Genomic DNA, 23,036 nt, shown 5'->3' on the forward strand with positions numbered 1-23,036 from the left:
TGACCTTGTTTTCACATGCAACACTGAAAAGACATTTCCTGTCCTTCTCAGCACAGGCAATTTTAAGTACAATCATATGCCTGCTATACAAATGTTTTAAAGGAACAAGTGTGTCCCGTTCCCCTGACAGATACACACCCATGCTTGTACACCCACCCAGTGATGAAAACATCTGGAGTTATCCACACTGTTGTTATCATCCTCATTCTCTCTTCTTAAGTGCTTTTTCCAATAACTGCTTTTTTTCCCCTGTCTCATAGGTGTACGATTGCAGGTGAGCTGAGGGGACACTTAAGAGAAGTCTGTGTTTTCTTCTTCCCTGAATTTTGTTGGCATCTACAGGAAAGACAAATCAAAAGACAGGAAAGAAGGTGCCTATCAGAAAGGAAAACCTACAGAAGACCCTAAGAGACCTGGAGATAGTGACAGAGTCTCTGCAGTTACCTGCATCTCTGAATTTCTTAAGCTGCATGCTCATCTTAGGCTAAGACCTCTAGCTGGTCTGTGGCAATGAGACAAAGCCAGTGTTCAGGACATCGCATTATTGCATCTGTATAATTATAGACTAAGACCAGTACTGAATTCCCACCTCTGCTTTTATGCTGAAAAATGTCTTCAATAATGTTTTGAATAAAAGTTAAGATCAAGTTAAAACAAAAATCATATCTTTATAAGATAAGCAGCAACATATTTCTAACACAGGAATAGAAGGTAATTCAAAATAATGGAGAATCCTTCCATTTTTCAGTCTGAAAGTGCACAAGAAGTTGGAACCATCAGTATGGGGCTTTTCAGACTGCATTACAGTGTTTTATTTCAAATGGCAGAGGCCTGTATTTCAAGAATATCTGTATTTTCTATGTATATACATATGTATTTCAGTCATCTCCGAATCTTAAAAACACTTGCTTTCACCTATATTTGCACAGCAGTGCCACAAGGCATTTGCAAATAAAGATTTTTGGATGACCTAGCTATATGACTAGTTCAGGCAAGCTTCTATTCACCTTAACTGGACTCCAAGAGCTAGGAAAAAAAATAAAATAAAAAGGGTGCCACCTTGAGAGATAAAAAAATCTTTAAAAAAAAAAAAAACCTGAAAGCTAAAAAAAGGTTATTCAGAGTCATTTTAAGGTGGCACTGTTACTTGGATCAAAAATTAACCAAAACTGCACTGAATACAGTATGAGGCCAAGTGGACTCTGATTTTATCACTGGTCACACCTGCCACATTTTTGGTGGTTGATATTTCTGCTTTGCTATCTATTCTAAAACAAAACAAACAGACAAAGGATACATTACTCTATATTAATTGCAGTACTGGGTGGGATGACATGTAAAGTGGGTTGAAAATTTGTTGTACTGCCATGCTCAGAGGGTAGTGATCAATGTTTCAACATATGGCTGGTATCCAGTATGAAGGAAAGTACCCCAGGGCTCAATACTGGGGCCTGTATTTTTCATTATCTTCATTACTGTTAATGTCCACGTTGTCGTGGACGATGATACAGATTCCATCCTCAGCAAGTCTGTAGAGAACGCTGAATTTAGAGGGTGGCTGACATGATGAATGGCTGAGCTTTGGTCCAGAGGCACTTTGAGAGGCTTGGGGACTGGGCTAACAAAAAGCTCATGAAGCTCATCAAGGAAACCTATAAGGTTCTGGACCTGGGTGAATAACCCCATGCACCAGTACAAAGAAAGCCCTGCAGATATCTAATGCTGAGTTAGTTTACAGTAGACACTACTAATAAGAACCAACAGTACAGTTCACCCTGACTAAGGTGCATGAGGAGGAGTGTGTCCTGCAGTGTGTCCCTCTGCACAGCAGATGAGGGCTGCAACTGGAATGCAGTGTCCTATATGTGCCCCCCAGCTCAGGAGGGACATGCAGAAACTGCCCAATCCCCAGAAACATTCAAGGACAAGCTGACCAACATGATCTAGTTGAAGATGTCCCTGCTTATTGCAGGGGGGTTGGACTAGATGACCTTTGAAGGTCCATTCCAACCCAAAGTATTCTACCATTCTACAAAATGCAGAAACTGAAGAAAGATCTCAGGCTGGTAGCAGAAGATCTATGAAGATGATCAGGGACCAACGGCTCACAGTTTATGAAGAAAGACTGAGGGGGTGGACTTGTGTAGTCTGGTGAAAAGGACATTAAAGTGGTGATCAAACAGTAGCCCTCAGTTACCTGAAGAGTAGTTGTGAAGACAAGGAAGCCAGACTCTTCTGTCAGTGGCAGACAATAACAAAGGCCAAATGCCACAGGTTGTAGCTTGTGAATTTCCAGATGTATATTAAGGAAACAAACTTTGTTCAAAGGAAACAGCTTGGCCAGAGTGGTTGTGGCATCTCCATGTCCAGAGGTCTTCAGCACTCGGTGAGACACAACCCTGGCTAATGTGCGCCAGCATTGGTGATAGCCACGATTGGAGCAGGAGTTTGCATTAGATGATCACCAGATTTCCTTCCAACCAACATGTCTGTGGCTCTCACATTGTTTCTGTGACTGCTGAAAGTGTGCATCAGCTGGAAAGACTGCAAACACCTTCCTAAGAATTCAGCCACAGCAATGTTTTACTGTATTTAACTATTAAACACAGGAATGTCAGTTAAAATGGAGGGGGAGAGGAATAAGCATTTTCTTGCCCTGGCATGTCCAGTGGAAAAACTTATTTATATTGTCTGTATCAATAATCTGTGGTCTCTGCAGGGACCATCAGCAGATAGTATGCATGCACAGTATGTACACACATCTGAGGAGGTCTATTGTAATATTCTTTGTCACAACAAAGCCATAGGAATTCAGAATTAACAGCCCAGCTAGGACAGTGAGGACAGAGGAAACAAGCTGACAAGGAGCAAAGGGAGAAAACCCTCTGTACACCCCAAGGCTGACAAAAAGAGCCATTTGTAGCACAGAGGAAGCAGACAAACACAGACACATGCACACACAAATCCCCATCTGAGCAGGTCAGACTGAACAAGGGTAATCATTTTAAGTGCCCAAATTGCCTGACTCCACATGGTGCCATCAAAAGCATTTTCATTTTTATCCAAATCAATGTCACCACTTTTCTGCAAAAATCAATGTGGAGAATAGAAGTAAGCGTAGAGGAAGATGCTGTTACTGAGCCTGTGAAAGCCATCACAAGGCAGGATGACTGTAGGAACTCCAGACTGTTGGCTTTCGCAGCTAGGACATGCCAAACAACTTGCAGGTGAGGGGTACTAAAAATAGCTAGAAATTCCGGGCTTGCACATCCATTTAAAAAACTGCTGCTTCATTATTTTTTGCAATCGTAACCTCTCTTTTCCCCAACCTCATACCTAAAAACATAATGGTCATTCTTGCTAAATATCTCTTTCCTTCATTTTCTGCTAACTTGTATTAGACAGCAAAGTGACTCTAAGTGAATATTCAGTGAGTGTCTGTCTTATAACACATGTAAGGAACAGATAAACTAGGGTATACTTGTTGCCAGCCTGCAAGGAGTTAATGTCAGAGCACAGGCTGTGACATTTTGGGGAGGAAGTTTCTATCAGCCTAACACCTTGCTTGTTGAAAGCAGAAAACTGAGGCATGCTCGGCAGACCCGTAATGTGACTGATGGAATCTCTGAAAATCCATTAAAAATTACCTTTCTAAAGATAATTATTGTAAACCTGGCCTTCTAATATTTATAGCAGAATACCTAAAGTATTCATCCAGAATCTCCATGCTCTCCGTACTGATTTTCTTAGTACACAATTTTAGTGGTTCCCTTTACAGAGAAGACGTGTATCAGCATATCTTTACTGAGGACTTCCCTTCTGATTTCTAGAAGCATCTCTGAGTAGGACAAACACAGGTGTTATCAGGAGCAGTCTGGGATCCATAGACTTTGCCCAGAAACACCAGCCAGTGCAGCTTACATCCCCAGATCACACCATGCAGTCACAGCCATCCAGCTGCATGATAGCTAGAACTGGATCAGGGCCATTATTAATCCTTATACTTTGACTTAAACAAAAGCCAGACTGTTCTTCCCCTCAGCAGGATATCATGTTGGTATTTTTTCACATGTTTCAAAGAAAAACTGACGTTGAATATACACCAAAATATCCAAATCATAAGAAATTTTCCTGTCACAACCCAATGATTCTGAATTGCAATACTCACATGATTTTAGGTTAAAATCCCTGGGAGCAAGTGCAAATAACACTTTACCATCACTGGCTTGCAGGCAGTTCAGAAAATCCTGCTGCAATTTACCTAATGTCAGGCTTTTCAGAATAACAATCTAAATTCTCTAGATAACTTCCCTATTACAGGATTGGTGTTGCAAATCTATGTAACTGAATAAGGTTATTCAAGAAGCACCACGTTTTGATAACAAAATCCTTTGTGATGATTACCTAATAGCCAGCATTTGTTCAAACACTTTTAATAGGCCCTTTTTATCACATGCAAAAAGAATTTCAGTGCTAGTTCAGTCTCCTGTTTCATTCTGTCATGAATCACTTTGTAGAGACATTTAGAAGTCAATAATCCACTGTAGCTTTGATGACAGGTGATTAATTTCTACATTTTAGAGACATAATAAGATTTAGCAATAAAAAGGCCTTGAAGTAACCTACAAAACAGCTTTAATCTCAGCCTTGGGACTGTTGCTAAATATGAATGCTTGTACACAAATGTGGATGATTTAAGTTAGTAGGTTTTATTGCAGACTTCTTGCCTTTTCATATTAATCTTGCTTTACAATCAGGCTATCTATACAATCAGTCTATGCAGAATATTGTTTCTAACACACTACTTGGGGTAGGAGAGTTATATTATTCACCCACAAGGGCTATATTCCACTGAAAACTAGTTTTACATGCTTTCCATTATGTGGTTTACCAATATTCTCTGTGTGGCAAGGTTAGATGGTTAAAAAAAAAACAATAAACTAGCAGACACACACAGCTAGTCAGTACCTGACTACACAACAATGAAGAGCCCTTGGGGCTCAATCCATCACACAGTCATATTGGTGGGAGTATTTTGTTAACTTCAGTTGTCAGAACACTGTAAAAGACATATCTGAATAAAAGAAGAAATTCCAAACTCTCCAGCAATGTTCTGGTTGTAGATACAGATATACCTATAAATTTCCTGATCTGACTTTTCTGAGCTCTCCCAAACATTGCCTGGATTCTTTTACTTCAAAAGTGGGTTTATACTGAAAACAGTATCTGGGAAAACTGAAAAATTGTTCTTTTAAAACCTCACTCTCCTGTGTTTTCTTTATATATGTTCAAGAATGTTTCATTTTTCTACTCAAACTACTTCAGTCTGAAACCTCTGTCTCTATAAAACACTAAATCTTCACTGAAGTTCCCTTAGCCAGGGATCTCAAGATAAATTCACAGAATGATTCTATGGGCTGTGTCCCTCAGGGAAAAGACAAGACACTGCTGCAGCAACTGCCTTAAAAAACCCATTTACTACTGCTGAATTGTGAAGATTTTCCTAAAGTAAACAGAGACCTAGGGTGCCTAGCCTAAGTTACTATTTGTTGGTGATCATATGCTTTTCTGTGTAAAAATACACTAACAAAAAACACAAACAGTCCTGGGTAGCTGATTGGACAAAGCAAGTCAGAGAGCTCCCTCATCCTTCTTGCAGTGTGCTGGCTTTTAAGAGATCAGTCCCTGGGGTACAAGTTGGTAGAGGAACTGATTTTCTCACATCTGAATGCAGCATTAAAATGCTCAAGAATATGACAAGTATTGTGCTGCTCCACCTCTGTATTTTGTGAAGGGCAAAGCGTTAGCAAAGAAGGAATGGGGTTCTACTTCTCTCAGTCTCTCAACACCTTTAGGGGTAGATGAAATAAAGGGCCCTGAAGAAGTATCACCCCCAGGCATCACCTGAGCAAGACATAAAGGTGGGAATATTAAAAACAAACAAACAAACAAACAAACAAACCCAACAACAACAACAAAACATGTGACAGAAGAAAAGGCAGCAATAACACCTCCTTCCGGTCAGCAGACTTTGGGGAGGAGGAAGAGAGGCCTTAGCAATAATGACAAATGGTGTTTTACCAAAGACGAATGGTGACAATATTGCGTTTCACTAGTATCTATTAAGAAGCCATTTGAATTTTAAACTCATTTAAAGTAAAGGAGACTTCAATGTCAGGAGATGTGGGTAAAGATGTTTAGGACAAGCACTAGGTGTGGGGGTAACTGGGAGGCTGGAAGGGCTCGTGACAGGGACTGGTGGCAGTGGTGGTAAGGGCGACAGCAAGAAATCTATGTAAGGGTATAGGTGGCAACTTTTGGCTAAGTATTAAGCGACATCTCAGAGTAACTCCATGGTCAGCCATATTTCAAACTTTCATGAAGACAAGATGTGAGTGAATGGGATTTTTTCCTTTCTTTCCCAGTGGACCGTTGTTTCTGCTGGAAGAACTCACAGGCACCTTTGCTGGAAGGAATTGCAGTATGCTTTGTGTAGGTCCCCATTCTAGTTGATTAGGATCAAGGACACCTTAGCCTATCTATACCTCTCAGGTTTTTTTATAAACTTCAGGTTTATACCTTCTTTAACTTGCAGTTTCCAATTTTATTCTGTATTCCTAAGCGCTGAAAACTCACTCTTTTATTTCCTTCATTTTTCTTGTTAAGTAACAGGAATGAAAATTAAGATCTGCTCATAAGAGTTTGAATGTAAGAACCTGACACTTAAGAAAAGCCCTGATTACCACAAAGATTGTGCTGAAAAAAAAATATTAACATTTCTCAGACCTATAAGGGAAGTAATATTTGGAACAGCTATGGTTGGTAATGAGGGAAACAGAGGGAAAACAAGCAGATGCAATTCAATTCTGAAGGCAAGGAAAAGTCAGTCTACAACTGAAGCCAATGTTGAGCTGTTATGTAAAGGTGGAGGGAAAAATAAGAATCACAGAGCTATCCAAACAGGAGGCAAAAAAAAACAGAATGCCTCTATGCATTTACGATGTGTAAAACCCTAATTGTTCTCACAAGCAAAGTACAGAATATACTGATTAACTGCACTATCAGAATATATTTTTTATACTTCAGCTTTTCTAGTATTTGTATCTCAGCATGGGCAAGAACTGCTTCTCTAGGTAAAGTAGCAAAATTGTGTGTGAGGACAAACACATACTAAGGAAATGAATCATAGCAAGAGACTGGACAGTTGAGGCAGGTTGGACGTATCCGACAGCAAACGACAAGGTGAGGTACCGCAGTGGAGCTGCCCCCGCTACAGAGCGCAGGAAGAGTTACGACATTTATGCATTTTCATTTTTACAGGTGGGGACCTCAAATCATTTCGTGGGTTAGGCTCTTAGTATCTCTAATCTGGTCCTGCTCAGGCACACGGTTGATATACTTCTGACTTGTCAAAAAAAGGCACAAGACACACTTAAATCTTTTCATGGCCCTAGCATGAGACATTATGTTTGAGCTGCTGGTGAATCCAACAGTTATTTCAGGATGTTACAACACATAGCATTTTCAGCTTCCAAATTTAATTTTTCTTTATAAGCTATGCTCTTTGATTGTTTTGTATCTTTCTTATGTAGACCTCCAATATGAAATAGATTATTTGAACTACTGTGCAAGTATATTTCTTATTGATTACACTGCTGAATCAGGTGATGCATGATACAAATAGCCCAAACACTCATTTTTTAAGATCTAAGAGATTAAATCCTACCTCTACTCAGGTAATAGAAGAAACAAAATGTGGTTATTTTTAGCTGCTAAAAATTCAACATATCCCATACTATTTTAGGTTCCCTTCTTCTTCTCAAAGAAAAATACTAATCACAGAAAACAGCCCAAGAGCCTGGTGGCTAAGGAATTTTCTTAGGAATCTTTGCATTTTCTGAAATTCTAACCTACACCTTAATGCAGTGACTTTTATTTCAAAGGAGCATTCTACCTACTCTGCCAATTGTCCTGAGGTAGGAGTCTCTTTCAGAAAACTTTTGAGAATCTTTTCAGTGAGTTCTGCAGGTTTTGTTTCAGGGGGCAGAGTAAAGCACTTAAAAAAAACCCTGGCACTGGCTCAAACTCTTTTTAAAAAAGAAGCAATCAGAAAATACTTTTCAGTGGGTTCTGTAACTTTGTTAAATATCTATGCCATTTAAAATAGTTATTTCCCCTGCATGTGATCACTACTAGCTCCTCCTGGTTGCTGAGCTCAACAGAACTGCTCTGGACTACTTCTACTACTGGTTGCTAGATCACCTTAAGGACTCAATGCTTATGGTATGGGACTATGACATGAAGGTGTCTTTGCACAAACGAATACAAATAGACTCTTCCCTTTTTCTTTTAAAGAAGACAATCATACACACACACACAAAAGTTTACTGAATTCTTCCTCATCCCAAGGATGTAAGCAGCATGAGTCAATATACAGTCTGGGCATGACAGGCAAACTTGGTCTGCCCATGTGTTCTCCAACATGACTGTAAATCTCACTGTGTTTCTATGTTTCTCATCTAGTTGTTTTTAACAGAATACAACCCAAAATATTTAAAGACATATGTGGAAATAAGGCTTACTTAGATTTCCCCATTTCATCCTTCTAGTATCTCTGTCCAGCAAAAGAAGATGACAGCAGTTCTTTCATCATACTTTCCTACCAGGCCTCTATCCCTGCTAAGTTTTCAGGGAAAACTGTCCTCAGACTTTTCTGTCCTCAGACTTGAAAAAACTTGGCTTACATCATAAAAGGCTTTGCCTAGCTGAGAAGACATTTGTCTCAAACAAGGTGTCTTTTCATTCTCTTGTTTTCACAACAAATTTTACTCCCAGGAAATTTTTCCCAGTTAAAAAAACATTTGATTGCTATAAGAACTTCTGCCTTTGAGGGACTACAGCCTTTTCACAAAAAGAAAAACAAACAGACAAAAATCAGGAATATTTCCAGTCCTCTGTATTCATTGATGCAATTCCTGCTTTAAAAATCCTACAACTAAGTGCATCTTTGATGTAGTGCATCTTTTATGTTGTGCTTCTTTCATGGCACTATCTGTGGGAGAGCTGGATGTTGTACAGAAGGTGTACTGATCATGCAGAGTAATTCCATCACCAATATGTTTATATATTTGCTCTGAGTGTATCTGGGAAACAAGGCACAGCTGTAAAGGGATGGGCTTCAAGGGAAGGACTTCAAGGACTTTTGAGCATTCAAGTGCAAACAAAGACCAGCAGAACAGCATGCAAGGGAAAGCACAGGTTTCTGTGAATAGAAACCACAAGTCCTCCATCAGGAAAAGCACAAAAGGTGAATTACTTCAAAAGGCTCTGCCAGTGTTGTGGTAGGAAGCACTGACCACATCAGGTCTGTGCAGTCCTCTTCACACTGCTGTACTCAGCACATCCAGCTAGCTGCAGTGTCACCCTTTTCTGTATGAATCACAAAAAATAACACACAGATAAACGCATTGTTCAAAATGCATGACGTGGCTGAAAAAGGAGCTAAAGTACAATAGGGTACCAGTTACAGAATGTGTTGCTTTGGATTGGATTCTTTAACAGAGACATTTACACATCCAACATATCAACATGCCTACGTAAGCAAACTTTTTCAAACAACAACTTCATACTTAGTTTATTGCCATCTCCCATCCCTTGATCTCCTTGAGTATTACTTGCCAGGGACTAAGTATTGGCTGAGTTGATCAATTGGCAAAGCTCCTACAGAATTCAGCATTCTCAGGATTTTATCCAAATTGCCTTCTCATCCACACATTTTGGACTATTTTCATCTTTCAAACTATTTTTTACAAGATGAATTTCATTTTATTTCCTGCTGATACTTGAACCACTGTATCATTCTTTGGTTTTGTCTTCTATACATGCTGAGTTTCACATGCCATCTCAGTTTAGTATTGTCTGTGAGATATATGTATTTTCATGCCTTCGTAAGCACCAGAAGTCAAAGGTAAAAGACATTATTATAAGGGTTACAACATATATGTGCAGACCACTAGTAAATTACAAAGGAACAACTACTATTGTTAAACCTGAACTTCTAGAACGAAGTACTAAAATAATTTTAATTTTCAGTTACATATAATAGCAGGCTGAGTCTGTCACTGGATCAAGCAAGAGAACAGAACTTTAGTATGCTGTGAAATTGTTGTATGAAGAAACTTAATACGTACATCTGCTGCCGAAGCAAATGACAGTAGCTTCTCTGCAGGCCAAGTCTAGAAAAGCTAATGTTAGCAAGATGTGCAAGACTAAATAACAGGCATCAGGGTCACACATCTTATTAAAATCAGTATTTTAAAAACTGCTTGCTTTAAACATTTACCTTGACATTGTAGATTATCTTTAATACAAAGCCAGCTCTTATTCAGTTGACCTCTATTTGAAGCAGCTAAATCCCAGATATATGATTGATTTTTGGTCTTCTTTATTCAGAGAAAAATATGAAGCAAAAATAAAGCTTCAATGTATTTACAATTTATGCTTGCAAAGACAGAATATGGTGAAATTCAGCCAGCTTCATTTTGTGCTGAACTAGATAAGAAGATCGGGCAAGATATATTTTGAGGGGACCTTTACCGACAGGTAACCTGGATGGTTACAATTAGCAGTTCACCCCCATTTTAACAATTCACAGTCTCAGGGTGCTTCCTGACTTGGTGGCAATATTTAAACCACTGTTGTTCTTTGCAATACCTACCTTTGAGATAATGTTATCTTCTTTGTAGTTGTTATCAAACTTAGTATGAAAAGAGAAACTTATGATTCTTGCAGAAATCTGTTGATTTAGTAACAAGAAATCGTGACATAAAGATATCTGAATTTAAAATTATTAATTGTCAAGTACTGTAACATTTTCCTGCACCTAGAATTTACACCTCACAACAATTTTATATCAAATATAAGAAAGTATTTGTCCAAAACTTGAAGTTTCTCTAGGTATCAGGTAACAGTAAAATAAAATGCTTACTGGAATAGCCAACCCAAAACAACAAAAATTGTAAGCCATGGCTGACAACAGAGAGGTCAATTATCTTCCCTTTCCAGTCAGTTCAAATGATTCAAGGAAAAAAAATAGCTATGAGAAGAAAAGTGAGAAATCTAAAAATTTTAGCATAATATTTTAAGAAAGTTTACTTTTTTTCTCTCTTGGTTGCTATTGAGCTCTTGATGCTCACTAATAAAACTTCAGTAATATCAGCACTAAAGTTTTGGTTTACCTGTCAGCAGATAAGTAACTGTTTAGTAATGCCTCAGGGTGATTGATGGCAAAGTAGCAAAAAAAATAGCTAGTACTATAAACCCGATTTACAACATCTAAGAAGAACCTTGAAAAGATAATACTATGGATTATCTTTGTGTTATTTTCTATACTCGTTATAAAATTTGTCATGGGGTCCTTAATTGTCTCATTTTCTATTTTTTATGGTCTTTGTCATGACAATAAGTTTTCACATAATTCAGCATCTGCTATGTTGCTTCAAAGGATGCAACAGAAGCCTGAATGCGTTAGAGAGGCTGGAACATGTTCATCCAGCTCTTCAACCCTTGTTCACCTAGTGATAAAATTTGCGAAAGAAAAGCAATAGAAATTTTTATGCCCTCCAAATGAGTAGCCATTCCCTACCTGTTATTTTCACAGCTTTCTTCCTTCTCTTTTCCTGGGCTGTCTACTCAAAGACTAGACCACAGAGAAGTCAGATCTCTGCAAGACCCTTTGTGGTGCCAGTGAACCCCATGTTTTTCACTCCACCCTCCAAAACTCTTGGGTTTTCGCGTGAACCTAGAGTATCATAAAATAATGCTATTCTTTTTCTTTTAATGAAATCAAAGCCCCTTAAACAAAGCTAAAGGAAAGGGAATCATGAAAGAACCTAGAAGCTCAGCGAGACACATAAACACCATTTTATTCCCCATATATTATAATTTTTAAGTCAGTTCCAAGTTGTTTTGGGGTTTGATTCATGATTTTTTAAATGCTCATGGTTGGCAGTGTGGATGACAACTGAAGAGGGTTGGTATAAGATACTCAAAATCTTATCTTCCAGCAAAGATGTTTTATGGCTCCTGGTGAAGCTTCAGGGAAGCTTCCTTACAGCCTGTCTGGCAGTGCTCATAACAAATGCTTTCTTCCCTCTCCAGCTGGCTCAGTGACTCCATTTCGTTCTAGAAAGTTGTGGCTTGGCCTCAATTATTCACATTTGTCACATTTTGCCTGCACTACAGCAATATGATACTTGGACATAAAGACTTCGGCACCTAAGTCCAAAAGGTGTGTAACAACACATATTACTCACTGGAAATACTTTTTATGTTTCTGCTGCTTCCTACTTTATCATTCAGATTTAGGCATACTAGAATATTATGTAAAGTGAAAGGGTGAACACAGTTTTCCTCTTTGGCACAATCAAAATTCCTTCAACGTAAGTAAAACTTAACTTCTCACAAGTCTTCAGGCAGTTCCAGAATAATAAAACAGGATCCATAGACAGAAGAACCACCACAGATTTCACCTTCTTCAGTCTAATGGGAGTTTATCTTCACTGATGTACTTGTTCTGACATAAACATAAACTAATATACTTATGAATACATGAATACTATTAAAAAACATTTTAAAACTTTTTTTCGCATTCATTGACTTCTCTTTCTTAAAAATTATGACAAAAGCAATGTATGGCAGTTGTTAGTTCCACTTACTGTACCTAAACATACTCATGGTGAATCTGAACTAAGAACCTACACAGGACAGATTTGCTAATCAATGACATAGAAGCTTATTAAAATAGTGATTGGAATGATATGTAGGATTATTTCCCAGTGAATCCAGCTACTATGTATACATTTTCACTAGGAGATAGGGTTTAGAATTCTGGCAGGCAGACAGTAAGAACAACACAGTAAAGAAAATAAACTCAGGAAAGGTCTCTTTCCCTTACTGTTCTGTGTGTCCTCTCCTGTATTTTGGATTCAGAGCAAATGATGGAAATCGATGTAGCTATTGTGCAAATCCGACCTCTTTTATTATGACAGTCACAGAAGTACTACAAGCTCTACATCACCTTCAGAAATGTTACACAGAAGTCAACCTGTGCAGAAATTGCAATGGTGCAATGTAATCATTCTTTCAGGAAAGGGAAGGGACACTGACCAAAAACATTGGTTGCACCAGTAGGACAAAATGCTTTACTATCTGTGGACAATGCACTTATTAGCTCTAGAGAGAATTTCAGTTCCAGAATCTCCACTTCTGAGGAAAAACTGCAAATATAAGGTAATAACACAAAGCAACATTTGAGTCTTCAGCAAGCAAGTTCATTAGTGCTCAGGGCACAGATTTCAGGTTCATTGGGTAGAATAATAATAATACTACTTCATATAAGAGAACAGATTATGGATGAGTACATGTGCATGTTTACAAAAGAGGGAAAGGGGCCAAGTGTCATCCCTTCCTCTCCTCTTCTGGCTAGTAGTATGATAAGCATTAATAGTTAGTCCAGTGACGAGGAGGGAGTTGGGGTGCAGATAGAATGGGTGGAAATTAGATATTCAACAGGAAGTATTATGTCCACTCCTCATTATCCATTATTTTTATCAACGTAAGGCCACCTTTCAAGGCACTTATAAAAGAGCAGAATGATATATGAGCAAAAGAGACTGTGTTCTAAATTACAGCAAAAAGTGAGCTTTCATAAGAGTCATGGATACTGAGCAAAAGGTATACATGTGTCCCTGGTATCAGTGGGAAACAGAAATGTCCAGTTCTTTGAACAATCAAATCCTCATTATTAATACTTTGGGCTCTATTTTGATAATTTTCACTCTGCAATTTCTGTTGAATAGTCTTCCTTGACTTCCTCTATTTACTGCATATGGAGAAGCAAATAAAGTGTCTGTCTCATCTGTCATAAAGGGATGAAGGAGACGAAACAACATGTCGTGAACCTTACTGGCCTAATGTTGTCTGTCGTATTTCAGGAATATGTGCTGCAGTATGAGATATGCAGTCTGATGCACAAACCTGACCGACAGCCTCTTAGAAAACCTGCCTGGACCTAAGAGGCTGGGTAGTGTTTTGAGAAGATATTACTATGAAGACGCTAATTGGGAGAAAAATCTGTGAGTGTAGTTTCTGAAATCCACATGCTTGGCCATCTCCCCTTTTAGGCTCATGCGAAGAAGCAGAAAGACAGATTGGTAATTATCCAATGTATCCATGAGACCAGAATCTGCAAGTGTTGATTTACTGGGGTGGGAGAGACAGGTACCAGTGAGCTACCATGCTATGCCCTGTGTCCAACAGCTGGAGTGAGCCTCATGCTTGACAATGCCACTGATTTGCACAGCTGGTGGCTTTGACCAGCCCCGCAGTCCAAATTGTTCCGGTGACATGATGCAGCAGAGAGTCATGTAATGATTTTAAAGCAGTGAAGATGCCAACCAGGGAACATCTTCACTTGGGTTCCTTTGCCTGAACAAAGCAGAAATGTTGTGATCTCAAATCACTCTCTGCTAAAACATAACACTGCAAAAGAATTTGTGGGGTAGAATGGCAAGTGCAAAGAAAATGAACAGTATCTATGTACCAAAAAGAAGATCAGGGAATTCCTTCAAAGGGAGGAAGGGAAGGAAGGCTCCTCAGCTTTTGTCCTTATCCTCCAATATTTGCACACTAAACTTGGATGTTACAAAGAAGACAGAAATCCTTAGCATGACAAGCAGTGAAGTATATAAATTTGATCTCTCAGGAGGTGACTTTGAGGAAATGTTGTCACGTCTATTTCTCAACTATTATCTTTGCAGAAGCTGCACTCAGTGTTCCCAGATAAAAATTAGCAATCCACGCCCATAATAAAGCAAAAAACCCAACCCAACCCAAACCAAACCAAACCAAACAAACAAACACCAAACCTGTAGAAAACAAAGTATACATGCATTTGTACCATTCCTGAAAATTCAAAAGTGAATAAGAAAAAAATTACATAGTTTTTGTTTTAGTTTATATTTAGCATTGTTAGGTTTTCTTTGACAGTGTGTATTCAGCAGGCCAGTTATTCAACTAGCAAATCCCTTATCTTGAACACTGCCTCAACTTCTTAGTTCATTATTTTGTTCCCAGAAATAAGGTGGGAGTCTTAGTTCATTGTACATTTCACATTAGCAGTCTTTTACCATACAGTAATAGGTCTGTTTAGTGCTGAATGTTTAAGGGGCGGGGGAAGTGGAACACAAGGAAAACGTATTTTAAATGATACAATGAAGCATTGTTCCCTTAGTGTCATTGAACATGGGCCAACTATACCATTCAAGGGTAAATGCAGAGCTCTGACATTTAGCTCTGATATTACAGAAGGATGTTTTCAAAGAGTCACATGTTCAGTAACTGCATCACATTTACAATTGTCTTTGAAGTTTTAATCTCAGTTCATGGTTCTAAATCACCATGAAGTTTTATTTTTAACTTGTTATATAAAATGTTTTTTTAAAAAAATTCAAGGAAACATCTCCAAGTATGAAATATGTCAAACTGAAAGCTGCTAATTGTATAACTTCAGTGTAGTGATTTTTTAAATTGGCTTTTTTAATTTTTCTGCAAGAGAAAAAATGTTTTCCTTTTTTTTAGCAGTTTTAAGATATTATTTTTTAAGTTGTTCTACACGAAGCAGAAATTTTAAGTGTATTTATTGTGAAATAAAATAAGACAAGGACAGATGATCTCACTAAGCCTAGCTTTCTCAATAAAACTCTGGAAAAGATATAGTGAAGCTATAAAGAGAAAGGATAATGTACTATTATTGAATTGCTAGCACATTACAATATTTCCATATTTGGCTCAGAAGACCTGTTTTCCTTAACAACATGTACATCTTAGACAATTTAATTTCCCTTGGGATTGCTGTGGGATCAGGGTCTGAACAGAGCAAAGCCAGCTGCAACCTGCTGCAACAAGAATTAGTGGGTATTTCTACTTGAACATGGCCACATCTAATGCTTCCATTGAACTGTTGTGATGGGTAGTCACCAGTGCCAAAACTTCTCATGTCTTATGCTGCCTCTCATCTCTGCCTGGCATTGTTCTTCCCCTTCATCTCTAAACCCACCTAACACAGTAGGTTTACAGTCACCATTGAAAATTTTCTTCCAAACCCATGCTAGACCTCTAAAATTGCCCTGTATTGAAATTTCTTTCCCCCTGGCCTCTGTCTTCTAACAGCAAATTTCAGACTCAAACTTTGTTCACTTCTCAAAGATCTTCAAATTGTGTCTTCCCTTGATCACCCAGACACTTTGCTGTCTTAGTCCTCTTACTTCTTCTGTTGTCTTTCTAATCTGTTTTCTTTTCTTTAGAATCTCTCATTCAGCCTTTAATTTTGGGGATGGAGAAGGGTTATAAAGGTACGTGGGTCCCTGCTACCCTTGCTTTAAGAAAATCTCACCTACAAATGCAAATTCAGTGGAGGTAAGTCACAACCAGCATGTCTTACCAGCAAAACTGATTTTCCTCTTTCCAACAACACTTTCTAAATGTCTTTCTGTCATGTCAGTTCAACAGGGCTAAAACACGCTTATTCTTTCTCTATTATTACTTTTTAGTTTCTCTGGAAAATACTTTATACTATAACCCAAATATCATGCTTATTGCTCAGGTGAAAGTCACACTTAAATTGCACAGATTTTCTATGCATATCTTCTTTAAGACACAGACTTCCTCACATATTCACACAATTAGTAATTTTTGACTGTGGTTTCATTGTCTAAGTCTTTGACTACAGCAACATTTTGTGACAAATGCAAGCCTTCCATTTTTCTAGGTTGCTGTTTTGATGATATCACCTCTTTTTATGAATCCCTCCCCTAACTACATATTTTTCTACCCAGGCCCTTCATGGTCCAGCCCCCATGCTATTTTTTCCTTCTCTGTTTCAGAGTGTCAGCTCCCAGAACCAGCCAGCGAACGGTGCCCATGCCTATCATTTATTCGTTGCATCCGCAAATACTTTCTTTCGTGCTACCCTTCATGCTTGGCAGCTCTCCATAAACATCCACCTTCAAATCCATTTGCTACAAGGCCTATGAAAGACCTGACATCCGTTAGGTTGGTGGTGCTGGCAACACTTCTCTTCACACTGACTTATTGTTTCCTTCTACTCCCTCATCTTTCTATATCAATATGTTGTGTTCATTTAGTTTTGATTCAGAATTTGTTATATACGTCACCAATTTTTGTTCTGGTTTTGTCTAACACTTTGCACAACTGGGACATGATTCATGGCAGTGCTTTACAGTAATTCAAATCAGGGGGAGAGAACACAGGTTTTTCATGGCTATGAGAACAAATTTGAGTTTTATTTCTCACATTGTCTATGAGATTATAAGCATCCTATTTTCAGATTACAGAACACACATGTTATCGCCTTCAAGGATGGAAAACAGATTAAAACTTCTGTTTCTTAATCCAACTTGGTATCTTGGTAAGACATCCTACTTGTTAAATTTGCAGGACTGTTAATGAAAGTTGTAAGGTACCAGATGGTGCTGAGTGAGATTAACAAGTATGTCGGTCACTGTGGAATGGTCTTAAAGCTCTCTATCTCAGCAAAATTATTCAGTAAGATTGTGTTATATGATATGTACCCTTGAGCAGCAGTTTCCACTGAGTTTGATGACAAAACAGACCTTACAAACGTAGATTTTTCTGAAGTAAGCTGTGTTCAAGACTATCACCTAAAGTGAAATTATAAAATTTATTTCACAGTTGATTAGATGACATTATCTTGATGGAAATGAGCATCTGCATAAAGAAAATACAAGTTTTTAAATCTTGAAGATATGTTCCTTCTCAATCAGGATGTGGAACAGAGCCTACAGGAGCCCTTGAGGACCTCAGGAAGCAGCTGGCCTCACATAGCTGGCAATATAAATGCTGGGAACATGAATCTAGTGCCTCAGTTCAGGGAAGACCAATAGGTTTGGGTCTAGAAATTTGCTGGAAGTCTCAAAGGGAAAAAGCAGGCTATGACTGTAGGGAAAGCTAGGGTCTTTCTATAGGTCCAGGAAAAAAAATCTCCAAAAGACTTACTTGTCCTTTCCTTATCGGATTTAATGTTCATTTTAACCTAGATTGATCTATTTTCTTTTTACCATTTTGAAACACAAAATCTTATGAAGATATGGGCAGCCGTAGGTATTACCTGAGGGAAAGAAGAGAGAGCAGCAAATAGAGCACAAGACATGTTGTAACAAGTGCGTTAGGCTACTTCCTTACTATGAAGACATACAACAAGATTAAATGACATTTCCCAAACACTTCGATCTAGGCTGCAGCATTAACTTAATGTTTTCCTCATTTTTTGCCTAAAAACTAACAGTAATTTGCTGTTAATGATGTGCATGAGCAAAAATAATTACGTTATTAGATCTTATTAACATGCAGTTTACTCTGAAATTCGAGGATGTGAAACCTTAATTTTACTTCATCTAAGAATATGGATATATGAAACAAAATGGTACATTTGTGAGTAAAGACATTTTCCATTTGTATTTTGTACATTAAAAATACAATCATGTCAAGCAAGGAAACGGTTAAAAAAGGTACTCTTACCACAGTATTTTCATTCAGGAGTTTATATCCGTTAGAAAGGTAGACCTAAATAGCTGTAAATCTGACAAAGAAGTTAATTATGAGGGAAAAGGGCCAAAAAGTGAGGAGGAGAAGAAGAAATATCATTGGTTTGACAACAATGGCTGCCAGAAACAGCTTGCAAATCATGGAACTGTGCGGGGACGAAAAGTTGACTCTAAATTATGGTAAGACTGGGTCTCTAAATCACTGGGGAGCAAAATGATTTCAGTAGACCTTTAATTTTCAGTTATTGAAAATCAACATCATGGCAAGTAACTGCAATGGTTTACAGCAGACCATCATGGTTAGTATTCTATTTTTCATTTCCCAAAAATGTATGAAATTTTCAAACACAGGTGAAAATCAATCATCTCACTAGTCGTATGAAAATAATTTCCTTTCCCAAGTGAGGCATGGATTTGGAGGATAATGAAGGAGATGCACAAAGTCATCTGTTCAGAATATCTTGCACTTGTACTGTACTGCCTTTATCCAGGCACTCCCAAGTACTGGACCAGTCATCAAACCAGGTTACTTTAGCAAAGCCAGATGCAAAATTATAGGAAAGGAACACTCATTAAAACAAGAACCTCCTTTCAAACCCAGCTCCTCCCTCCCCCATGTCACTGTCTGTGGACTTTTGCACAAAATCAACCAATAGCCACCTGATAAAGTTTTTGTAGGACACATAGAACAGAATTCCATCTGTTTTCCACATTCACTCTCTGGACATATCACCTAGAACTAGGTCTCTAATCCCTTAATTCCCTTGCATATCCAACCGTTGAAAAGGTCAAGACAGCAATGTTCCCTACCTTTAAGATTGAGTTTTGCCCCAGAGATAATCGATATCCTGCTGCTAATGAATAAAATGGGTCCAACACAAAAGCTCAAGCTTTCACAATATACCTTGGCTCCTTTGAGAGTCTGAAAGGGATTGGTCTCAAGAACAACACATAGAATGACCATTTACTAGGAAGCATTTCCAGTATTATTTTGGATGTAGTCACCCTTTCTGAGAGACAGAGACAAAAGAAGATGCCAGATGACTTTTAGCCTTTGGGGATGTTTTAAATGCTACTAGCACAAAAAGCTGGAACTAGGTGCTGAATCTTGCATGTCTTATTCATGTTAACCTGCCAAAATGTCCCTGACTTGCTCTAGAGCAACCTCTCTAGCAAAGCTGAAAGCTAAACCTTTGCATTAGACCAGATTGTTTGGCCAGATTGGCATGACAATGCCAGCAGAGTATTTTGGAGTCACATATACTGTCCAGATTGGAAAGAAGTGACCTTCAGATGCCTTTGATCAGCTTTCATGTAAAAACAATTCATAGTTGCTACAAGATTGGACTCAGTTTTGACTTGTAACTAGAGCTGTGCAAATTATTTTGGCTCAACTGGTTCAGGTTCCAATTTTTTATTCTCTTACCTCTCTTTCTTTTAACTATTTTTTTTTTTTTTATTAGAAACAAATTCTTATTCCAAAGATCTGAAATTTAAAAATGGGAGATAACAAAAACAGTAAAACTTTTTTCTTTTTTATTTGTTTATTTTTTTTCCAATTTCATTTACCAAATTCAGAAATAGTTTTTGGCTTTTCTCATAGAGTTTATTATTGCCAAAAATGATATTGTTTTAGTTTTGCACATTTCCAAAGATAATGTCCCCTTCTCTCCCTGAATTCTACATCATTTTCAGAACAGTATAACAGTTGTATTACTGAAGATGACACAGTGAAAACAAAAGGTCTGTTGGCACTGTCAATGCCGTGAGCTTGATTTCTTTACATCACTACTCTCAGTTACACCACCTTTACATTTATATTTACTTTTATATAACCCACGAAGAATCAGATAACACAGATTTTTAGACAATAAAATAGAGAAGGAAAAATTAAATATATGTTTTTCAGAAGCGTAAGCCTGTGTGCAAAAACTCAAGAGAGGCTGGCAGGAATCTGTGTCAAAACTTGGTATCTGAATACAGAAATGACCACTCTTCTTCAAAATGTGTATTGGAACCTCAAGTCAGGGGAACTCATTTTCACCATCTGTAGTATATGTTTTGTCCTAGCAAACAAACCAGGATGGTGATGTACTTTAAGGGGCACAGAATAGTCTTCTGTCCTGTTTTAAAGGAAACTATAGAAATACTAAGCTGTTGTTTTTTGTGGTTATTTTTGGGTTCTTTTGTTTTGTTTGTTTGTTTGTTTGTTGGGTTTTTGGGGGGGACGGGGATTGTTGTTGTTTTTTTGTGGGGTTTTGGGTTTTGTTGTTGTTGTTGGTTTTGGTTTGGTTTTGTTTAAAAAAAAGAGGCCAAAAAACACACAAAAGGAATTTGATGAACAAAAAGAAGATGAAAAATGACTGAGATATCCAAAAGCAAATAATAAATATGGTAGTGCTTGCAAAACTTACTGCAACCTACTAATTCCCTTTGTTAACTTAAACGTCATGGTGCTTTAATTCCCTCTGTACTATATGTAAAAATATGAAGAGGAATGGCCTTAACTAGATCATATTCTTTGAGACTCTAAATCCCTCCACCGGATGTAAGGATTCTTCAAAGAGGATAACCCTAATGCAAAATGAGGTTATTCTGGATCTAGTTCAAGGGAATGAGCCAAGCATGATTAGCACCATAAGGCTGCATCTACAGAACATCTTGTACAAACGGTATTAGAAATATTAAGTCAGGAAGACACAATATGTACAAAAAATACAAGCATAGTAATTTTAGAGAGGCTGACATTGATGGGAATGAAGTACTACAGAACATATTGATTCAAATTTCATAACAGTGTTACAGATATACATAATAAAATTCCATAGGTTAAATCTGCTTCCCCAGATTTGGAAATGCTAACAAAAGCAACAAAAATCATGAGAGGTGAATTGGTCACCAACAATGCTGAAGAGAAAGAGGTTCTCAACACTTTCTTTGTCACTGTCTTTACCAGCAATGTTGGACCTCAAGCCTTGGGAACACAAATCCAGGTTGATGCTAATACAGACACACCATCAGTAAGGGAAGAGTTGGTAAGAGAAAGATTACAGGAATTTGACCCATACAAATTGCTGAGACCTGACAATATCCACACAAGGGTGCTGAGAGCTGGCTGAAACCATTGCAAGGCTGCTTTCCATAATCTTTGAGAAGTCATGGACATCAGGGAGTGTCCCAGAAGACTGGAAGATGGTTAATGTCACCCCCACCTACAAGAAGGACTTAAAGGAGGATCCAAGAAATTATAGGATCAACAGTCTTACTTTAGTCCTTGGGAAAGTTATGGAACAAATCCTCGTGGGGGTTGTGACAAGTTAAATGAAGCATGTGATTGGGAAAAGCCAGCATGGATTCATGGTGGGCAAATGGTGCATGACAAACCTGGTTGCCTCCTTTCAGAAAGTAACCCTCTTGGCTGATGTGGGTGAGCAGTGGATGTTGTCTACCTGGATTTCTCCAAAGCTCTGAATACAGTTTCCCATGGTCTCCTCCAAGGGTAATTGATGCATTACAGTCTAGACAAGTGATCTGTGTGGTGGGTGGGGAACTGGCTGACAGGCCAAAGTCAGAGGGTAGTGGTAAATGGCTCCTTTTCAAACTGGTAACCTATCACAAGTGGGGTCCCCTGGGGATGAATATTGGGCTCAACACTGTTTAACATCTTCAGAAGTGATCTGGATGATCGAATCAAGTGTACCCTGAAGAAGTTTCAACAAGTTTTCAACAAGGACAAGTGTAAGGTCTTGCACCTGGGAAAACATAACCTAGAAGTGCAGCACAGGCTGGGATCTACCCAGCTGGGGAGCAGCTCTGTGGAAAGGGACATGGGAGTCCTGGTCAGTACGAGCAACCAGTGTGTTGCTGCAGCAAAGAAAGCCAACGGGATGCTGGCCTACTTCAACAAGGGCATCACCAGCAGGGACAAAGAAGTCATTATCCTGCTCTACTCTGTGCTTGTCAGGTCACACCTGTAATACTGTGCAGTTTGGACCCTGCTATAGAAAAAAGCTGTGGACAGGTTGGAGAGGGTTCAGAGAAGGGCCACAAAGGTGTTCCAAAACTGAGAAGCTGATGTATGAGGAAAGGCTGAGAGAATCGGGCTTGTTCAGCCTTGAGAAAAGAAGGCTTAGGAGAGACCTCATCACCATGTTCCAGTATTTCAAGGGTGGCTACAAAGAAGATGGAGACTCCTTTTTTACAAGGAGTTACATGGGAAAGAGGAGGGGTAATGGGTATAAGTTACTCCTGGGATATTCTGGCTGGACACAACATGAACATTTTTCACAATGAGAACAATCAGCCAGGGGAATAATTTTCTCAGGGAAGTTGTGGATTCCCCAACATTGGACATGTCTAAGATTCAGCTGGACAGGGTGCTGGGCCATCTCA

General features: G+C 38.5%; 1 long non-coding RNA gene across 2 annotated transcripts in view; it reads right to left on the reverse strand.

The window, feature by feature from the left end:
- Positions 1-23,036, reverse strand: part of LOC110358307 (uncharacterized) — a 58,070-nt gene that overhangs the window by 24,081 nt on the left and 10,953 nt on the right. The window contains exon 3 of one of the 2 annotated variants that reach the window (XR_010469847.1): positions 18,097-18,208. The exons of the other annotated variant lie outside the window; for it this stretch is intronic. This is a non-coding gene — a long non-coding RNA (uncharacterized LOC110358307). The remainder of the gene's footprint in view (positions 1-18,096; positions 18,209-23,036) is intronic. 2 annotated transcript variants of the gene reach the window in all.

Source organism: Columba livia, chromosome 1 (assembly GCF_036013475.1).
Source record: "Columba livia isolate bColLiv1 breed racing homer chromosome 1, bColLiv1.pat.W.v2, whole genome shotgun sequence".
Classification (NCBI taxonomy): domain Eukaryota; kingdom Metazoa; phylum Chordata; class Aves; order Columbiformes; family Columbidae; genus Columba; species Columba livia.